At 47.5% G+C, this 16,709-nt stretch overlaps 1 protein-coding gene across 2 annotated transcripts in view; it reads right to left on the reverse strand.

Moving 5' to 3' along the window:
• Nucleotides 1–16,709, reverse strand: part of LOC105478335 (WW domain binding protein 1 like) — a 79,319-nt gene that overhangs the window by 28,820 nt on the left and 33,790 nt on the right. The window lies entirely within an intron of this gene.

Genomic DNA, 16,709 nt, shown 5'->3' on the forward strand with positions numbered 1-16,709 from the left:
CTGACAATTAACAAGCAAAATTAGAATTTCACTAGCAGTAATAAGCTCCATGAGGATAATAAAACAGGATAATGAGACAAAGAGTTTTAGATAGGGTGGTCAGGAAAAGCCACTCTGAGTAGGTGACATCTGAGTCGAGCCCTGACTGCTGAAAAAGAGCCAGCTTAACCAGACCTGTGAGAACAGTGTAAGGAGCCAGCTTAACCAGACCTGTGAGAACAGTGTAAGGAGCCAGCTTAACCAGACCTGTGAGAACAGTGTTCCAGGAAGAGGAAATATCAAATCCATGCAAAAACACCAGAGCAGAAACGAACTTGGCGTGCTCAAGGAAAAGAAAGAAGACTCGTGTAGCTGACTACAGTGATCTCAGGGAAAGCAGTGTGAAAGAAGAGCTAAGAATTCAGCTGAGGTCAGACCTCATAGGCTTTGTATAACAATTAAAATAATCTCCAGGCTGGGTGCAGTGGCTCATGCCGGTAATCCCAGCACTTTGGGAGGCCGAGGCAGGCGGATCACCTGAGGTTAGGAGTTTCAGACCAGCCTGGCCAACATGGCAAAAACCATCTCTATTAAAAATATTAAAAAATTAGCCAGGCGTGGTGGTGTGCACCTGTAGTCCCAGCTACTCAGGAGGCTGAGGCACAAGAATCACTTGAACCCAGGCGGCGGAGGCTGTGGTAAGACGAGATTGTGCCACTGCACTCCAGCCTGAGCAAGAGAGCCAGACTCTGTCTCAGTAAAAAATAAATAATAAAATAAAATAATCTCCAAAGTACCACAGTTTGTAATTCGCTGTTGGTTTTGGCTAGTCCCTCCCTTAGGCTATGGTGGAGACTTGAATAAATATAAAAATATTTTTGGCCAGTCGCGTTGGCTCACGCCTGTAATCCCAGCACTTTGGGAGGCTGAGACGGGCGGATCACGAGGTCAGGAGATCGAGACCATCCTGGCCAACACGGTGAAACCCTGTCTCTACTAAAAATACAAAAAAAATTAGCCGGGCGTAGTGGCAGGCACCTGTAGTCCCAGCTACTCGGGAGGCTGAGGCAGAAGAATGGCGTGAACCCGGGAGGTAGAGCTTGCAGTGAGCCGAGATCGCGCCACTGCACTCCAGCCTGGGCGATAGAGCGAGACTCCGTCTCAAGAAAAAAAAAAAAAAGAAAAAGAAAAAGAAAGTTAAGATCACATTCTCCCTAATAGTATTGGTTTTTTGTTTTTTGTTTTTGTTTTTTTTTTCTGAGACAGGGTCTCGCTCTGTCGCCCAGGCTGGAGTGCAGTGGCAAGATCTCGGCTCACTGCAACCTCCACCTCCCAGGTTCCAGTGATTCTCCTGCCTCAGCCTTCTGAGTAGCTGGTACGTCAGGCGTGCACCACCACACCCGGCTAATTTTTTGTATTATTAATAGAGACAGGGTTTCACCATATTGGTCAGGCTGGTCTCGAACTCCTGACCTCAGGTGATCCACCCACCTCGGCCTCCCAAAGTGCTGGGATTACAGGCGTGAGCCACCGCACCTGGCCACTATTGGTTTTCTCCGACTGTTTAAAGAGTTGAGGGAAATAAATATAATTGTTCAAGGGCACATGTTTTCAAATTGGGTGGAAGGAGAATACCAAAGGGCTAAGGATGAAGAAAGTAAGCTCATGAAGGGGGATGATGCAGCAGGAGTCCTGGCCTATTGCTTCCTATGTGTTAGTGTGTTAGCCTAGTCTCCCTTTTTTTTTTCCTCTCTTGAGACAGGGTCTCACTCTGTCACCAAGGCTACAGTGCAGTGGCACGATCATAGCTCACTGCAGCCTCAACTTCCCAGGCTCAAGCAATCCTCCCACCTCAGCCTCCCAAGTAGCTAGGACCACAGGCACATGCCACCACACCCAGCTAATTTTTTTATTGTTTGTAGAGACAGGATCTCACTATGTTGCTCAGGCTGGTCTCAAACTCTGGGCTCAAGCGATTCTCCTGCCTCAGCCTCCAATAGTGCTGGGATTTCAGGCGGGAGCCACTGTGCCCAGCCTAATCTCCCTTTCTTTGATGGTAGGGTTGTCATGTACTACTTTCGTATCCTTTCTAGTATATACCATACCTGATAATTATTCCATAAGCTTTGGCTAAAAGAGCTCAATTCCATCCTTCCCCATAAAGGACAAGCTATTACTAAGAAGTTAACCAAGACTTTGTCTTACATGCAATGGGACACTAGGAATGGATATTTATGCTGTTTGGCTGAATTCAGTAGTTTTCCAAAAGAACAAATAGCCTGGGCTACATGGGCAGGTTCCCCTAACCAACCCAGTAAATCTTGTCTGATAAGGTTCAGCCTCATCCCTCAGATCTGATAGTGTGGTTTACTCCTTAAGGGCTCTGGACTCCAGCTCCCTGGGCTCAAGAGGACCCAGTCCCCCATCCTTTAGCTATAGAGTACCCTAAAGAGTAAAGCCAAAGACTGGAGCTCGTGACCAATGTGAGAAAAGCCTGGAATCAAAAGAGGTGGCTGCGGCCTCAAGATGAGCCCACAGTGTCATGGTCCCCAAAGGGGAGTCCCAGGGATAGTAGTGGGGACAACAGGGGTCCATTGACTTCAACCCACAGGGCATCCTGTAACAATTTGGTCTGGGGCCTCCCAAAGACTAACTGTAGCCAAGAATCTGAGGAAGGGCAACACAGTGAATCAGGACAATAAGGGCATCTTACAAATAAGTGAACTTGCCCCCAAATAACAATGAACATGCTTAGACAACAAATGCAACAAAATAGGGATGTGTTTCCCAAAAGTGTGGTCCATAGGCCCCAAATCATCTGAAGTATTTGTCAAGAATGTAGATAGACTGAGACCCTCTAGGGGCAGGGACTGAAAATCCACCTTTTAAAACACACTCCCCTGGTTATGTTTATGTATTTTCAAGCTTGAGAACCACTGCCCTGGATCTAAAAAGAACATACAATAAACAGTTCCTGCTCTCTAAACATGAAATAGACTCATATTCTTTTTCTAGAATCCCAAACGTGTCCCAACAGAGTTACCCACAAGAGTACCTACATAGAATCAAGGCACATTATTTATACTCTCTATGCCTCATTCCACTAAAACATATAATAGATCATACATATATATTTTAAAAAGAACTGACATGTTAGCTACGCTCCCATCCACACCAGTACTTACTGCCAAAGCTACACTGCAACTACATCCTCATTAAACAGCCCCCAAACAGAGCAGCTAGCAAAAAAAATTAAAATCCATTTCCTGTGTTACATTAGGAACCTGAATAACAAATTCAGAAAAAGCTACTTGACCCTGGTAGGAAAATCCCAGAGCAAAAATTGGAAGTTGCAACATATCCCACGGTTTTATTAAGGTCTACTTGTCAATGTCCCGGGGCATGCAGGCCTGTGGTGTCTGGCAGGCTACAGAAGAACAGGACCCTGGTTCATGGACCACTCTTTCACCCCTGGACACTCGGAAGGAAAAGCAGTCCCCAGGAATCCCTCATCACTGGCCTCTTCTGCTAGAGTATGTCCATTGAGAAGCATGGCTTCTTTAGCAAGGGCTGGTGCAGACAGCCGAGGGCTGAAACAGCAGGTAGCATGCAGCAGAGCAGGTGAGTAGCAGGTGGCACTCAGGCAGAGCAGGGGGGAAGTTTAGCCTACTGTCATCCACTCACAGTTGGTGCGATGAAGTAGGTCCTTTTCTTCCCACAGTTGTATCACTGCCTCTTCCCTCTTAAAAGTGGAGATTGGGCCGGGCGCGGTGGCTCAAGCCTGTAATCCCAGCACTTTGGGAGGCCGAGACGGGCGGATCACGAGGTCAGGAGATCGAGACCATCCTGGCTAACATGGTGAAACCCCGTCTCTACTAAAAAGAAGTACAAAAAACTAGCCGGATGAGGTGGCGGGCGCCTGTAGTCCCAGCTACTCGGGAGGCTGAGGCGGGAGAATGGCGTAAACCCGGGAGGCAGAGCTTGCAGTGAGCGGAGATCCGGCCACTGCACTCCAGCCTGGGCGACAGAGCGATACTCCGTCTCAAAAAAAAAAAAAAAAAAAAAAAAAAAGTGGAGATTGCACTAGTGGCCCTGAAGCCCCAGTGGGCCCACTAATGAGTTTTATGCCTACATGGCACCGTTGTTTTTCAACTTTTACAAAGTGGGCTGGGTCGGCTGGGCGTGGTGGCTCACGCCTATAATCCCAACACTTTGGGAGGCCAAGCCAGGTGGATCACCTGAAATCGGGAGCTCGAGACCAGCATGACCAACATGGAGAAACCCTGTCTTTACCAAAAATACAAAATTAGCCAGGTGTGGTGGCGAATGCCTGTAGTCCCAGCTACTCGGGAGGCTGAGGCAGGAGAATCGCTTAAACCCTGGAGGCGGAGGTTGCAGTGAGCCGAGATCACACCATTGCACTCCAGCAGGGGTGGGCAACAAGATCGAAACTCTGTCTCAAAAAAAAAAAAAAAAAAAAAGTGGGCTGGGGCCTGGTACAGTGGCTCACGCCCGTAATCCCAGCACTTTGGGAGGCTGTGGCAGGCAGATTACCTGAGGTCAGGAGTTCAAGATCAGCCTGGCCACCATGGTGAAACCCCATCTCTACAAAAATACAAAAATTAGCCGGGCATGATGGCAGGTGCCTGTAATCCCAGCTACTTGGGAGGCTGAGGCGGAAGAATCACTTGAACCTGGAGGCGGAGGTTGCAGTGACCTGAGATCGTGCCATTGCACTCCAGCCTAGGCAACAGAGTGAGACTCTGTCCCCAACAACAACAACAAAAAAGTGGGCTGGGTGCAGTGGGTCAGGCCTATAATCCCAGCACTTTCGGAGGCTGAAGTGGGAGCACTGCTTGAGCCCAGGAGTTTGAGACCAGCCTGGGCAACAAAGCATGACCTCGTCTCTATTAAAAATGAAAAATGGCCGGGCGCGGTGGCTCAAGCCTGTAATCCCAGCACTTTGGGAGGCCGAGACGGGCGGGTCACGAGGTCAGGAGATCGAGACCATCCTGGCTGACACAGTGAAACCCCGTCTCTACTAAAAAATACAAAAAAACTAGCCGGGCGAGGTGGCGGGCGCCTGTAGTCCCAGCTACTCGGGAGGCTGAGGCAGGAGAATGGCGTGAACCCGGGAGGCGGAGCTTGCAGTGAGCCAAGATCACGCCACTGCACTCCAGCCTGGGCGGCAGAGCGAGACTCTGTCTCAAAAAAAAAAAAAATAATAAAAATAAAAATAAAATAAAATAAAAACGAAAAATACTAGCCAGGCGTGATGGCAGGCACCTGTAGTCTTAGCTACTTGGGAGGTTGAAGCAGGAGGATCACTTGAGCCCAGGAATTCAAGGTTGCAGTGAGCTGTTAACTGCACTCCAGCCTGGGCAACAGAGTGAGACCATGTCTCAGAAAAAAAAACAAAAAGTGGAACTGACGGTCAACATTTTAAAATGAGAGAAATTCACACAAAAATCCGGATTTCCAGTTTCTTTAGAAAAATCAAGGACCACATTCACAAAGGGCCGTAAGAGGCTGGGCAGAGATGTATGTGGGCTCCAGCTTCTCCAGTCTACACAGTCCCATCCCCTGCCCCATCCCTACTGCCCAATAATCCCATTTGCTTGACTCAGTCACGCCACTGGCTGGCCCCTGCGGGCACCTGTCACTTCCTGCTCTAAAGTTTAATAGTAACCTTGAAGTTAAGGCAGGCTAAAGACACCTAAATACAAGCAGCAGACATCTGAATTCTCTACACTATGGCTCAAGCAGCATCTTAATTAAATACATGTCAAATAGGAACCTGGATAAAGAAGAGGGGCCCTTCTCCACCGCATGATGGGAACACCTGTGGATAATCTAGAAAAATCTCCTACCACAACAGCATGGGGAAGACAACCAGTTCTGCCCAGTGACTGTGTATATCAACCACTGACCTAGGTGTTTTTACCTACATTACCTTTTTATAGGAAACAGGTTCAGAGTGATCATACAGCTGGGAAAAATGTCCAGGACCTAAAACCCAAAATTTAGTGGAAGGAATTTAATGCTTAGGGTTACCCTAAACTTTCATGCTAGATGCTGACAGGCACAAAAATGACAGATAAGATATGAAATTTGCCTTGGAGGGTACTTTGTAATAACTAAGCTGTTAGGTTTAAAAAACCTAACAAACCTAACAAACTTTTTAAAGTTTATTTCAATTCTTGTTGCTACAAAGCTTCCTGAAATATTCAAGTTCATCTTGTTCCTTCATAAGTACAATCTAATCAATAGAATGTGTTCTTTATTTAATGATCTGTAATGTGGCAAAGCCTCAGGGTAATCATTTCAAGCAGGGAAGATGCACAAACATGTAAATACGTGTATATAATTAAAATACACAGGCCGGGCGCGGTGGCTCAAGCCTGTAATCCCAGCACTTTGGGAGGCTGAGACGGGTGGATCACGAGGTCAGGAGATCGAGACCATCCTGGCTAACACGGTGAAACCCCATCTCTACTAAAAAATACAAAAAACTAGCCAGGCAAGGTGGTGGGCGCCTGTAGTCCCAGCTACTCGGGAGGCTGAGGCAGCAGAATGGCGTGAACCCGGGAGGTGGAGCTTGCAGTGAGCTGAGATCTGGCCACTGCACTCCAGCCTGGGCGACAGAGCGAGACTCTGTCTCAAAAAAAAAAAAAAAAAAAAAAATTAATATACATTTACATAGAGCTCTCGAACTTTTTTTTTTTTGAGACAGTCTCACTCTGACTCCCACCGTAGACTGGAGTACAGTAGTGTGGTCTCAGCTCACTGCAACCTCCACCTCTTGGGTTCAAGCAATTATCATGCCTCAGCCTCCTGAGTAGCTGAGACTACAGGCGCATGCCACCATGCCCAGCTAATTTTTGTGTTTTTGGTAGAGGCAGGGTTTCGCCATGTTGGCCAGGCTGATCTCAAACTCCTGACCACAGGTGATCTACCCACCTTGGCCCCCCAAAGTGCTGGGATTACACGTGTGAGCCACCGCACCCTACCCTCTTGAGCCCTTCAAATATCTTTTAAAAGTCAGCCTCTCATTTGAGCCTGCCAGCCAGTTGCCTGCAAGACACTCTGCAGTGAGACCCTTTTTAATGTGACCCTTTGTCCAAGGTAGAAGTAAACAGTTCCCCTGAAAAACTTAGAGAACTGCAAGGGGGCCAGGTGTGGTGGCTCACGCCTGTAATCCCAGCACTTTCGGAGGCTGAGGCAGGCGGATCACAAGGTCAGGAGTTCGAAACCAGCCTGACCAACATTGTGAAACCCTGTCTCTACTGAAAATATAAAAATTAGCCAGGTGGTGGCGGGCACCTGTAATCCCAGCTACTCAGGAGGCTGAGGCAGAAGAATTGCTTGAACCCGGGAGGTGGAGGTTATAGTGAGCTGAGATCGTGCCACTGCACTACAGCTTGGGCGACAGAGCAAGACTCTGTCTCAAACAAACAAAAAAACAAACAAACAAAAGAAATGCATGGGGCTAGGTGCAGTGGCTCATGCCTGTAATCCCAGCACTTTGGGAGGTAGAGGTAGGAGGACTGCTTGAGCCCAGGAGTTGCCAGACCAGCCTAGGCAACATGGCAAGATTGTCTCTTCAAAATATAAGAAATTAGCTGAGTGTGGGCCATGCACTTAAGGTCCCAGCTACTGGGGAGGCTGAGGTGGGATGATCACTTGAGCCTGGGAAGTGGAGGCTGCAGTAAGTTATGATCATGCCACTGTGCTCCAGCCTGGGTGACACAGTGAGACTCTGTCTCAAAAGAAAAAAAAAAAAAAAAAAAAAAGAACTGCAAGGGTCTCTGAAGAGGTGCTACTGCCCCCCTATCTTATAAAGAAATGAATGACACTTAGACCTAAGATTGAATATGACAGAATCGGGACTGTCAAAACCCTGATCTTCTGATTTTGATTCCTTATACTTTCCGTAACTGGGCTCCAGCTCAACAGTCTTTACTGTATCTTGAAAATAGCTCTTAGTCAAATAGAATATCCACTTCCTTGCCTCGAAAGAAGAAAGAAGTATAGTTTTCAAAAGGATCTGAAATATTGAAGGTACAAGTTAATTTGTTGCTGATGTGCTTGAGAAGAGATTTGCCAGTTTCATTTGAGAAAGGCATATGCCACATCTCATTCCTCATTATAAGCATAATTCTAAATTTAACACCCTTTTTTTTTTCCCTCAGCAGTTCCACCTCACTGCAGCAGACCCTGCTGGGAGCAAAGATCGTAATGGGACTTGCCTTGTGTGGTTGTCTGTCTTGGGACCAGCACCAGAGATGTATTGCCAGCAAAAAGTTCAGCACTGCTCAAGGGAACTGTTTACTTCTAACTCTGACAAGGAGTCACATTTACAAGGGTCTCACTGCAAACAGGCACAGGATAAAAGGATCTTCAGAATCCAGAGGCTGTGTCTCCAAAAGACAGAAAAACTTTAAAAAAACAAGAACTTTTAGAACTCTAAGAGCTTGGACTTGAAGATTAAAATAGACTTCGGTGATTTAGAAAACGGGGACCGGGTGGACGTCAGTATGTTACTAATGATAGATTACAATAAACATTCCGCCTCAGCCTCCCAAGTAGCTGGGACCTTAGGTGCACAGCACCATATCCAGCTAATTTCTTATACCCACAGCAATAGGTACCTGGCTTCAAATATGGGCTACTACTAAAATAACTATGCCTAATTGTTCTTTAAGTTGTATGTATAAAGTCATTTGGGTACTACTGAGATCCTGTCCTCCTCGGGGGTGGTAATCCAGGTTATTTGAGTAAGAGATGAAACGTCAGTTCCATCCGACTTTTCACATGGGCTTGGTCATATCCATATTTCAGATGGGCTTGGTCATATCTACTGGCCCACAAAAAATGACTCTGTACCTGTCATTGATAAGACAGAGTACCTGGTGATTAGTGGGACAACCAATGTCAAAATTCTAAATTTCTGGGCAGATAATGAACACACATTGCTTAGAAAGCAGCAGGAAAGGTCTACCCATTTCCCCTTTATTAAAACAATATGGTACTTCTTCCCTCAGCCCTGTGACTCCTGCTTCCCAAGCAAAATGGACTACTATGAGTCTGTGATTTCTACCCCAAGGTTTCTCCACCTTAGCTCTACTGACATTTGGAATCAGGTAATTATTTGTTGTACAAGACTGAACTGTACATTGTAGGATGTTTAGCAACATCCCTGGCCTCTGTTAACTAGGTATGCCAGTAGCAACTTCCCACTCCCCTCACTGTGACAGCTAACAATGTCCAAACACTGCCAAATGTCCTCTATGGGGGAAGGGCAAAACTGTCCCTAGTTTAGAACCCCTGTTTTAGCCAAACTGCCCACAATATTTTGTGCAGAACTGTGTTTTAGCCAGTCTTGTTCCCTGACTGCTTCACAGACTCCCTGCCACCACCCCGTTCTAAATTCCCCGTGAGCAGGGCTGATGTCAGTCTCACAAGCATACCTATCCTGGCCAAAAAGCCTTCACAAAGTCCTGAACCTGGTGACCGCTGAGTCAAGTAACCATAGGAGCTAGTCGTCCCTCATGCCTCTTAGCTACACGGTACAAGCAGCAGCATCAAGGGGTCCTCCAAAGCCTAAGGCAAGGCTGTGGGTGTGTGATTTTCACATGACCAGTGCAAGACTGAACCGTGGCTCTCTAGCCGTGGCACTCTCATCCTGGTTTACAGTAACCCAGCACAAGCTGAGCCTGGCTCATGAATCTGGAACCTTACAGAGAGACGCAGGAATGACTAGGTTCTATTTGTGCTGGCGGTCCGCCCCAGCCTGTCCTAACCTCCCTACGGCACTCCAGAACCACACCCAGAGAGGTGGGAAATCACAGGTATTCACACCACTGCCTGCCTGGTGGGTAACAAGGGATTTCAAACCCTCGATGGAAACCACAAGATCAATTGGACGGTATTTGAAACCACATCGAGACCATGCGTCACAGTTGGGAGATCCTTAAGTCTTGTGTGTTAAGCAAGAAAACCAAGCAATAATAAATAATACTCTGGCCTCCTTGATGCAATGCCCAAGGAAACCAAAGTCTTATGTGCAACACAGTCCCGGCAAACCCTGAGCCACTTTCAGGAAAAGAAGTCAGTGTGTCACACTCCAGCCATACCCAAAGCCAAGTCTCCTTCTCTGCACTGCCCCTCCCCTCGCAGGATTTTATCACCATTTCCAGCAACCAGCAATAGAAGCCTCTTGTGAGGTCTGGGGTTCAAGTTCAGATGAGCCCTGCCCAGAGAAACAATGGTTACAGGGGGGCACAGATATGGCTCAGGCCCCTGTATCTGTGCCCCTCTGTTACCATTCTCAGGGCTCTTTCAACCCACTGTTGCTGCAAATTAGCAAGAAATAAGAGTCAAGAAGCCCTAGGAAAGAAGAGGTAAGAAACTAGTATCTTACTGGTGCTAAGGAATTAGGGCAGAAGAAGGAATTTCAAAGCATTTTTTTAAATAGCCCCAACGTATTCTGTTTTCCTGGACTAAAATTTACCTCTTCAAGGAAAAGGGGTGGGAGGGGGCGGGTCAAACTCATGGGCTGTCACTGGAGGAAGTGACTGTTTTCTTTGGCTCCATCCTGGATAATGTTTCAAAATCAGCAGCCACAGCCTCTTTTCCACTAAGTTACTGTCCAGTACACTGCTTTCTCTTTGCTCTGATAACAGAGATGTAATGAAAAACAAGCCACATTCCTTAAAAAAAAATAAAAAGCAGCTTCTTTCAACAGAAATGGTTGAGGGTTCAAAAATTAACCTGAGGCCAGGCACAGTTGCTCACATCTGTAATCCCAGCACTTTGGGAGGCCATGGCAGGTGCATCACCTGAAGTCAGGAGTTCGAGACCAACCTGGCCAACATGGTAAAACTCCATCTTTCCCAAAAATACAAAAATTAGCCGAGTGTGGTGGCAGGTGCTACCAGCTACTTGGGAGGCTGAGGCACGAGAATTCCTTGAACCCGGGAGGCAGAGGTTGCAGTGAGCCAAGATCGCACCACTGCACTCCTGTCTGGGTGACAGAGTGAGAGCCAGACTCCATCCCTCCCCCTAACCACACAAAAAAAATTAACCTGAAAGGGCTTGCGGAAGCACCACCTTTCTCACCTTTGGTGACAGTACGGAAATGAGGTGTTCTGTGGAGTTGTCACAAGACTTTTACAAATCAGTTTAGATAAGGATTCTGGCTTCAACTTTTGGTAGCACAAACAAGTGTCACCTTGCTGTTTGCTGCTACATACAACTAGTTCCCTTCCAAGCGAGATCTTGCTTAATTTGTCCTCAACCTGGTAGAAAGAGATGGTGCCCGAGGGGAACAGCAACTGGTAGTCAACATTCAGTCCTCTGCTGTGCACAGAACAGGCAGGGAGGAGGAGGCCTGCAGCAGACTGTGAATATGGGTACCAAGCCAGAACAACGGGCAGGGGCAGACAGACACCAAGAAGACCTGCACTCCAGGCCCCTCCTGCCACACATTAGCCCTGGGTTCTGGAACAGATAACTTCTCCCTGGGTTTCAGTTTCCTTACAGCAAAAAGGAGATAAGACCTCCTCCCTCATGGGTGGCCACTGTGGTGAAATAATAAATACCCCAAGTCAATGCTGGCTAACATTCAGCAGTTGAGGGGTTAAATTGGAAGCCAGCAATTCCCCTCCTTCCCTCTCTGCAGTCATGGCTCCCACCCTGCAGCTTTAGCTGGCTATCACACAGCCTTTCCAGTGCTCTCCTTGTGAGACTCTAAAGCCACTTCCTATGCCCAGGGAGTAAGTACCATGCAACAATCTAGTTGCCTTGTCACATTCAGCATCAGCCCAGGGACCAGCTCACCCTTTCAAAAACACACACAGCCCCTTGGGCCAGGAGTTGCCCCCTGTGCTCTTTCCATGACAAATTCCAACCCGGGGCAAGGGACCCTAAGAGGGTTTTGATGGATATTATTCATTCCCAGTATCAGGGACCATCCCATGTCATTGGTGTGGACAACTGGGAAAACAATGGGTCTTTCCTACTGAGAAAGGCAATACTCCAAGATGCAAGATGTAAAATTAGTGTCTTAATGGATCTAGCCTGCATTCCGTCAACTAGAACTTACCACCCACTGGTCTTTCCACACACCTAGTACCTACAATGCAACAACTGATACTACTGGACTGGACTGTGGGAAAGGCCACCTCCAGAAGGGTTGCCTCTTCACACCTCTGAACTGCGGCATTCTATTCTTTTCTTATGTCATTTGCCACCACCTGCAGAATGTCCTCATTACCTGTGCACTTATTCTACTTTCCCTACCTGACTGTAAATCCCTTGAGGGCAGGGATGGAGTTTATATCTCTCTGTATCCACAATATGCTTTGGGTAGAACAGGTGCACAGTACTTTTCAGCTGTTGAGTGTTGCTCCTAAGAAACGCATCGGCCTTACCCAATCAATACCTTCTGGATAAACATGAAATAGAAGTCATTCAAATCATGACTAAGAACATTCTGTTGCAATACTGTTCTCCGAAAATTAGTAATCCCTTTGTTAGGTACACATAATGGAACTTCTCTTAATCAGAAAACCTATTTTCTCATCTTGTCAGACAATAAAGGGATAGCAGCCGGGCATGGTGGCTCATGCCTGTAATCCCAGCACTTTGGGAGGCCGAGGCAGGCAGATCACGAGGTCAGGAGATCGAGACTATCCTGGCTAACACGGTGAAACCCCGTCTCTACCAAAAATACAAAAATAATCAGCCGGGAGTGGTGGCGGGTGCCTGTAGTCCCAGCTACTCAGGAGGCTGAGGCAGAAGAATGGCGTGAACCCGGGAGGCGGAGCTTGCAGTGAGCCAAGATCGCGCCACTGCACTCCAGCCTGGGCGACAGAGCGAGACTCCATCTCAAAATAAATAAATAAATAAATAAATAAATAAATAAATAAATAAATAAATAAAGGGATAGCATGCCCAATTGTGTGTTATATCTAAAATTTGGTATATAGTGCCATACCCAAAAAGTTCAGCAGGTGACTATCTTCCTCTGAGCTTTGGCTCATCTAAGCACAAAAAGAGCATTTTTTTGGTCAACACTGTAGCTTCTGTGACCTGTCTGACTGTCCCTTGCATGAAAGGACTAATACATCCTACAGTTTATCTGCCCTTTACAGACACTGAAATCATGCCATGCTCATTATTAGAGAGAAGGGCCCTGAGGTCTTCCTCCCTCTTGGTATCCATAAAAGACATCCATACCTGGTGAACTAAGGTCCTTATCTTGCCTCAGGCAAATTCAATGCCAAGACTCAACAGATGAATGACAGTTTCCCTTGTCATCTGCAGGAGAAAACAAAAACAACTCTCCCAACCTGATCTGTCCGGAATGCTCTTTCCCCAACTCATATATCTGGTAAACTCTCCTACTCATCCTTCAAGAGTCAGATCAGATATCAGCTTCTCAGGAAAGCCTCCCCTAGCCTGATTCAGGTACGTGCCCCCACGCTGTGCTCTCCCAGTCCCTGGGCGTTCCTCTGTTGTCGTCTCAGCACACTGGCTTGTAATTACTTCCATGCCGCCCAACTCTGGAGGACAGTTTCTCAAAGTGTGACCAGAAACAACCTGGGTCAGAAACACCTGGGGAACTTCACAGAAATGCATATTCCAGGGCCCTGGCCCAGACATAAAGAATCTACATTTTTTTTTGGCCAGGCTTGGTGGCTTACGTCTATTATCCCAGCATTTTGGGAGGCTGAGGCAAGCGGACCACTTGAGGTCAGGAGTTTGAGACCAACCTGGCCAGGCATGGTGAAACCCCATCTCTACTAAAAATACCAAAAAAATTAGCCAGGCGTGGTGACACATGCCTGTAGTCCCAGCTACCTGGGAGGCTGAGGCAGGAGAATGGCTTGAATCGGGGAGGTGGAGGTTGCAGTGAACCGAGATCGTGCCACTGCACTCCAGCCTGGGAGACAAGAACGAGACTCAACAAGAATGATTTTTTTTTTTTTTTGAGACGGATTCTCGCTCTTGCCACCCAGGCTGGAGTGCAATGGCGGGGCCTCTCAGCTCACTGCAACCTCCACCTTCCAGGTTTAAGCGATTCTCCTGCCTCAGCCTCCTGAATAGCTGGGATTAAGGGGTAAGCAGCATCTTATCTCCTACCTAGGCAGGCTAGAAAGAAACATGCCCCAAGGAGAACAATGCATTAATCATACTCTATTCTCAGACATCAAGCCGCACAGTCTAGGTAGTGAGAAAAACCCAGGATTTGGGAAAGACTCAAGTTAAAAAACAGCAACAAAAATCTTCAATTACCCTTTCTCTAGACAACTGAGCAATGCTGGGCAAATGGCTTAACTTCTCTAAGCCTCAGCATGCACCTCTGTACAAACAGAATAATCCTACCACATAAGACACAGGATTATGGGGAAAAATAATCATATGGATTAAGGGGAAAAAATAAATCAAAGTACATACATATGTATGATAAAGATTAATTTTCTGTGTGTGTGTGTGCGTGCATTATGTGTCATTTTTTCTTAGAATTATCACCAAGTGATCTTTAGAAGGCTGGTTTCTACATGGCTCCAATAAAGAACATAGTTACACTGTCTGACACAAAATACTAGAAATATACAATATATGTAACTACTCCAAGATTGCACAGGCAAGGTTTGAGTCACAGAAGCCCAGGGCAGGAAAGGCCTTCAGAGGTCTTCTAAATTCTGCCTGCCACCAGGCAACTGTTCAGACACAAGAGCTAAAGGTTCACCTGCTGTTGATCCTCTCAGATGCTCCCCACAACCACCATCCCAACCCTTCACTCTCTTTGAAGAGTTTAATCAAATGCTACCCACTGCTTCATTCTCTCACTACATGTCCAAGTAACTGGACGCAAGCCCTCGCCCTCTTGCCACCTCAGTATATAAGATTAACAGGATCTTGGTAGAGTAAGAGGTGGCCTCCCAGCTGTACGTCACTGCACAATGGCAGTCACTGACTACAGATGCAAGAGCTCACTCCCCTCACTATGGGCTCCCACCCAGCACAACTGGCTCCTGTCAAGGTATCAGTCCCTTCGCTTCTCATTTCCTGCACCCCTGCAGTGGTGCATCCTTTGGGAATTAGTAGATCAAAATAAGAGTTATGTCTACTCTCTACCAGCCAAGGTGCAAACGTTTCACATACATTCTTTCGTGGAATCCCCGTGCAACCTCACAGATGAGGTTCAGAGCAGTTAAGGGCCTGCCCAAGACCCCAGGGAAGCTGGGATATGAATGCAGGTCTTTCCAGCTCCCAGCCCACTCTTTCTACTCTGTTAGGCAGTTTTCGCCCTCTCAGCCTGCTGACACAGCATGAGACGTTTCGTCCAGCTTCATCCTATTTCCAACACTGCTCGAAATCCTCTCCAGGGCTCACTCTGCCCATAGGTTAAAAGGACAGCCTTTCTGGCCAGGCACAGTGGCTCATGCCTGTAATCCTAGCACTTCAGGAGGCCTAGGCGGCTGGATCACCTGAGGTCAGGAGTTCGAGACCAGTCAGGCCAACATGGCGAAACCCTGTCTCTACTAAAAATACAAAACTTAGCTGGGCATAGTGGCACATGCCTGTAATCCCAGCCACTCAGGAGGCTGAGGCAGGAGAATCGCTTGAACCCAGGAGACAGAAGTTACAGTGAGCTAATGCCACTACACTCCAGCCTGGGCAACAGAGTGAACAGGGTGAGACTCCACCTCAAAAAAAAAAAAAAAAAAAAAAAAGGACAGCCTTTCTTGTGGGGCCAGAGGGGATGTTCAGAGCGGTCACCACTCTGCCCATCAGCTGTGTTAACGCAACACTCTGAAGATAACAAGAGCTGTAATGGAAGGTTTGGGGCTTTTCAGAGGAGCTTCCTTTGAACAGAACTGTAGGCAACTCAAAGGAGAGTTGCCCATGTAGCACTTTTCTCAGAGTGAGGGCAACCAGTGGACCCTAGCAGCTCCCCTCTAGGGCTTCTGCTATGAGCTCATCTGTGGCTTTTCCTCACCCAGGAACGGGCAGCAGAGGGTGTGTGCTCCCTCCCCACCCCTTACAGCCAGCAGCTGCTGGTTACAGTTACACATTCCGATACAGACATGCCTCTCAGACGAAGAGGGGGTGGGGGTGTCCGACTCTCAGAAGCCCTGGAACAAATAGTTGGCAACAGCTGTGTTCTCAGCAGACAGCAGTTGGTGGCTTGCTACTGTTCTCTCATTCCACACTGCTTTACCGGCTGGAATGAATGCAGTGCCCCCACTTCAAAGGGCGGCTCACCGAGCAATCAAGTCTCTGCCACAGGGGTTTGTTTGAAAAATCGGTCGGTAAGGCCAAAATGGGGTCAATTCCACACCCCTTCCCCTGAGGTGTCCTGGACGTCCCTCAGCCGCACAGCCCCAGGCACATGCTTGAAAGGAAGAAAGCCTTTCCTTTAGAAGAAGAACGGAGCCCTCGACCCACCCCCAGCGCAGAGTCCCTTCAGAACCAGAGGACTGTGAGGAAATCTCCACTAACTAGCCAAATCAAAATGGAGAAGGAATAAAAGGGGTTTGCAGCAAGAATCGCACTCTGCCTCTCCCCTTCCCCAGCCCCACTCTTCAGCTGTTTCTCCGTGAAGTTTCCAAAGCAGTTTTACAGTATCTGATGGAAAATCAGAACTGGACAGCCCTAGAGAAACCTCGGGGACGTAGAGGGTTAAGAACACGGTGGCTCTGAAAGTAAGGAGCAGC

The sequence above is a fragment of the Macaca nemestrina genome, chromosome 9 (genome assembly GCF_043159975.1).
Source record: "Macaca nemestrina isolate mMacNem1 chromosome 9, mMacNem.hap1, whole genome shotgun sequence".
Taxonomy (NCBI): Eukaryota; Metazoa; Chordata; class Mammalia; order Primates; family Cercopithecidae; genus Macaca; species Macaca nemestrina.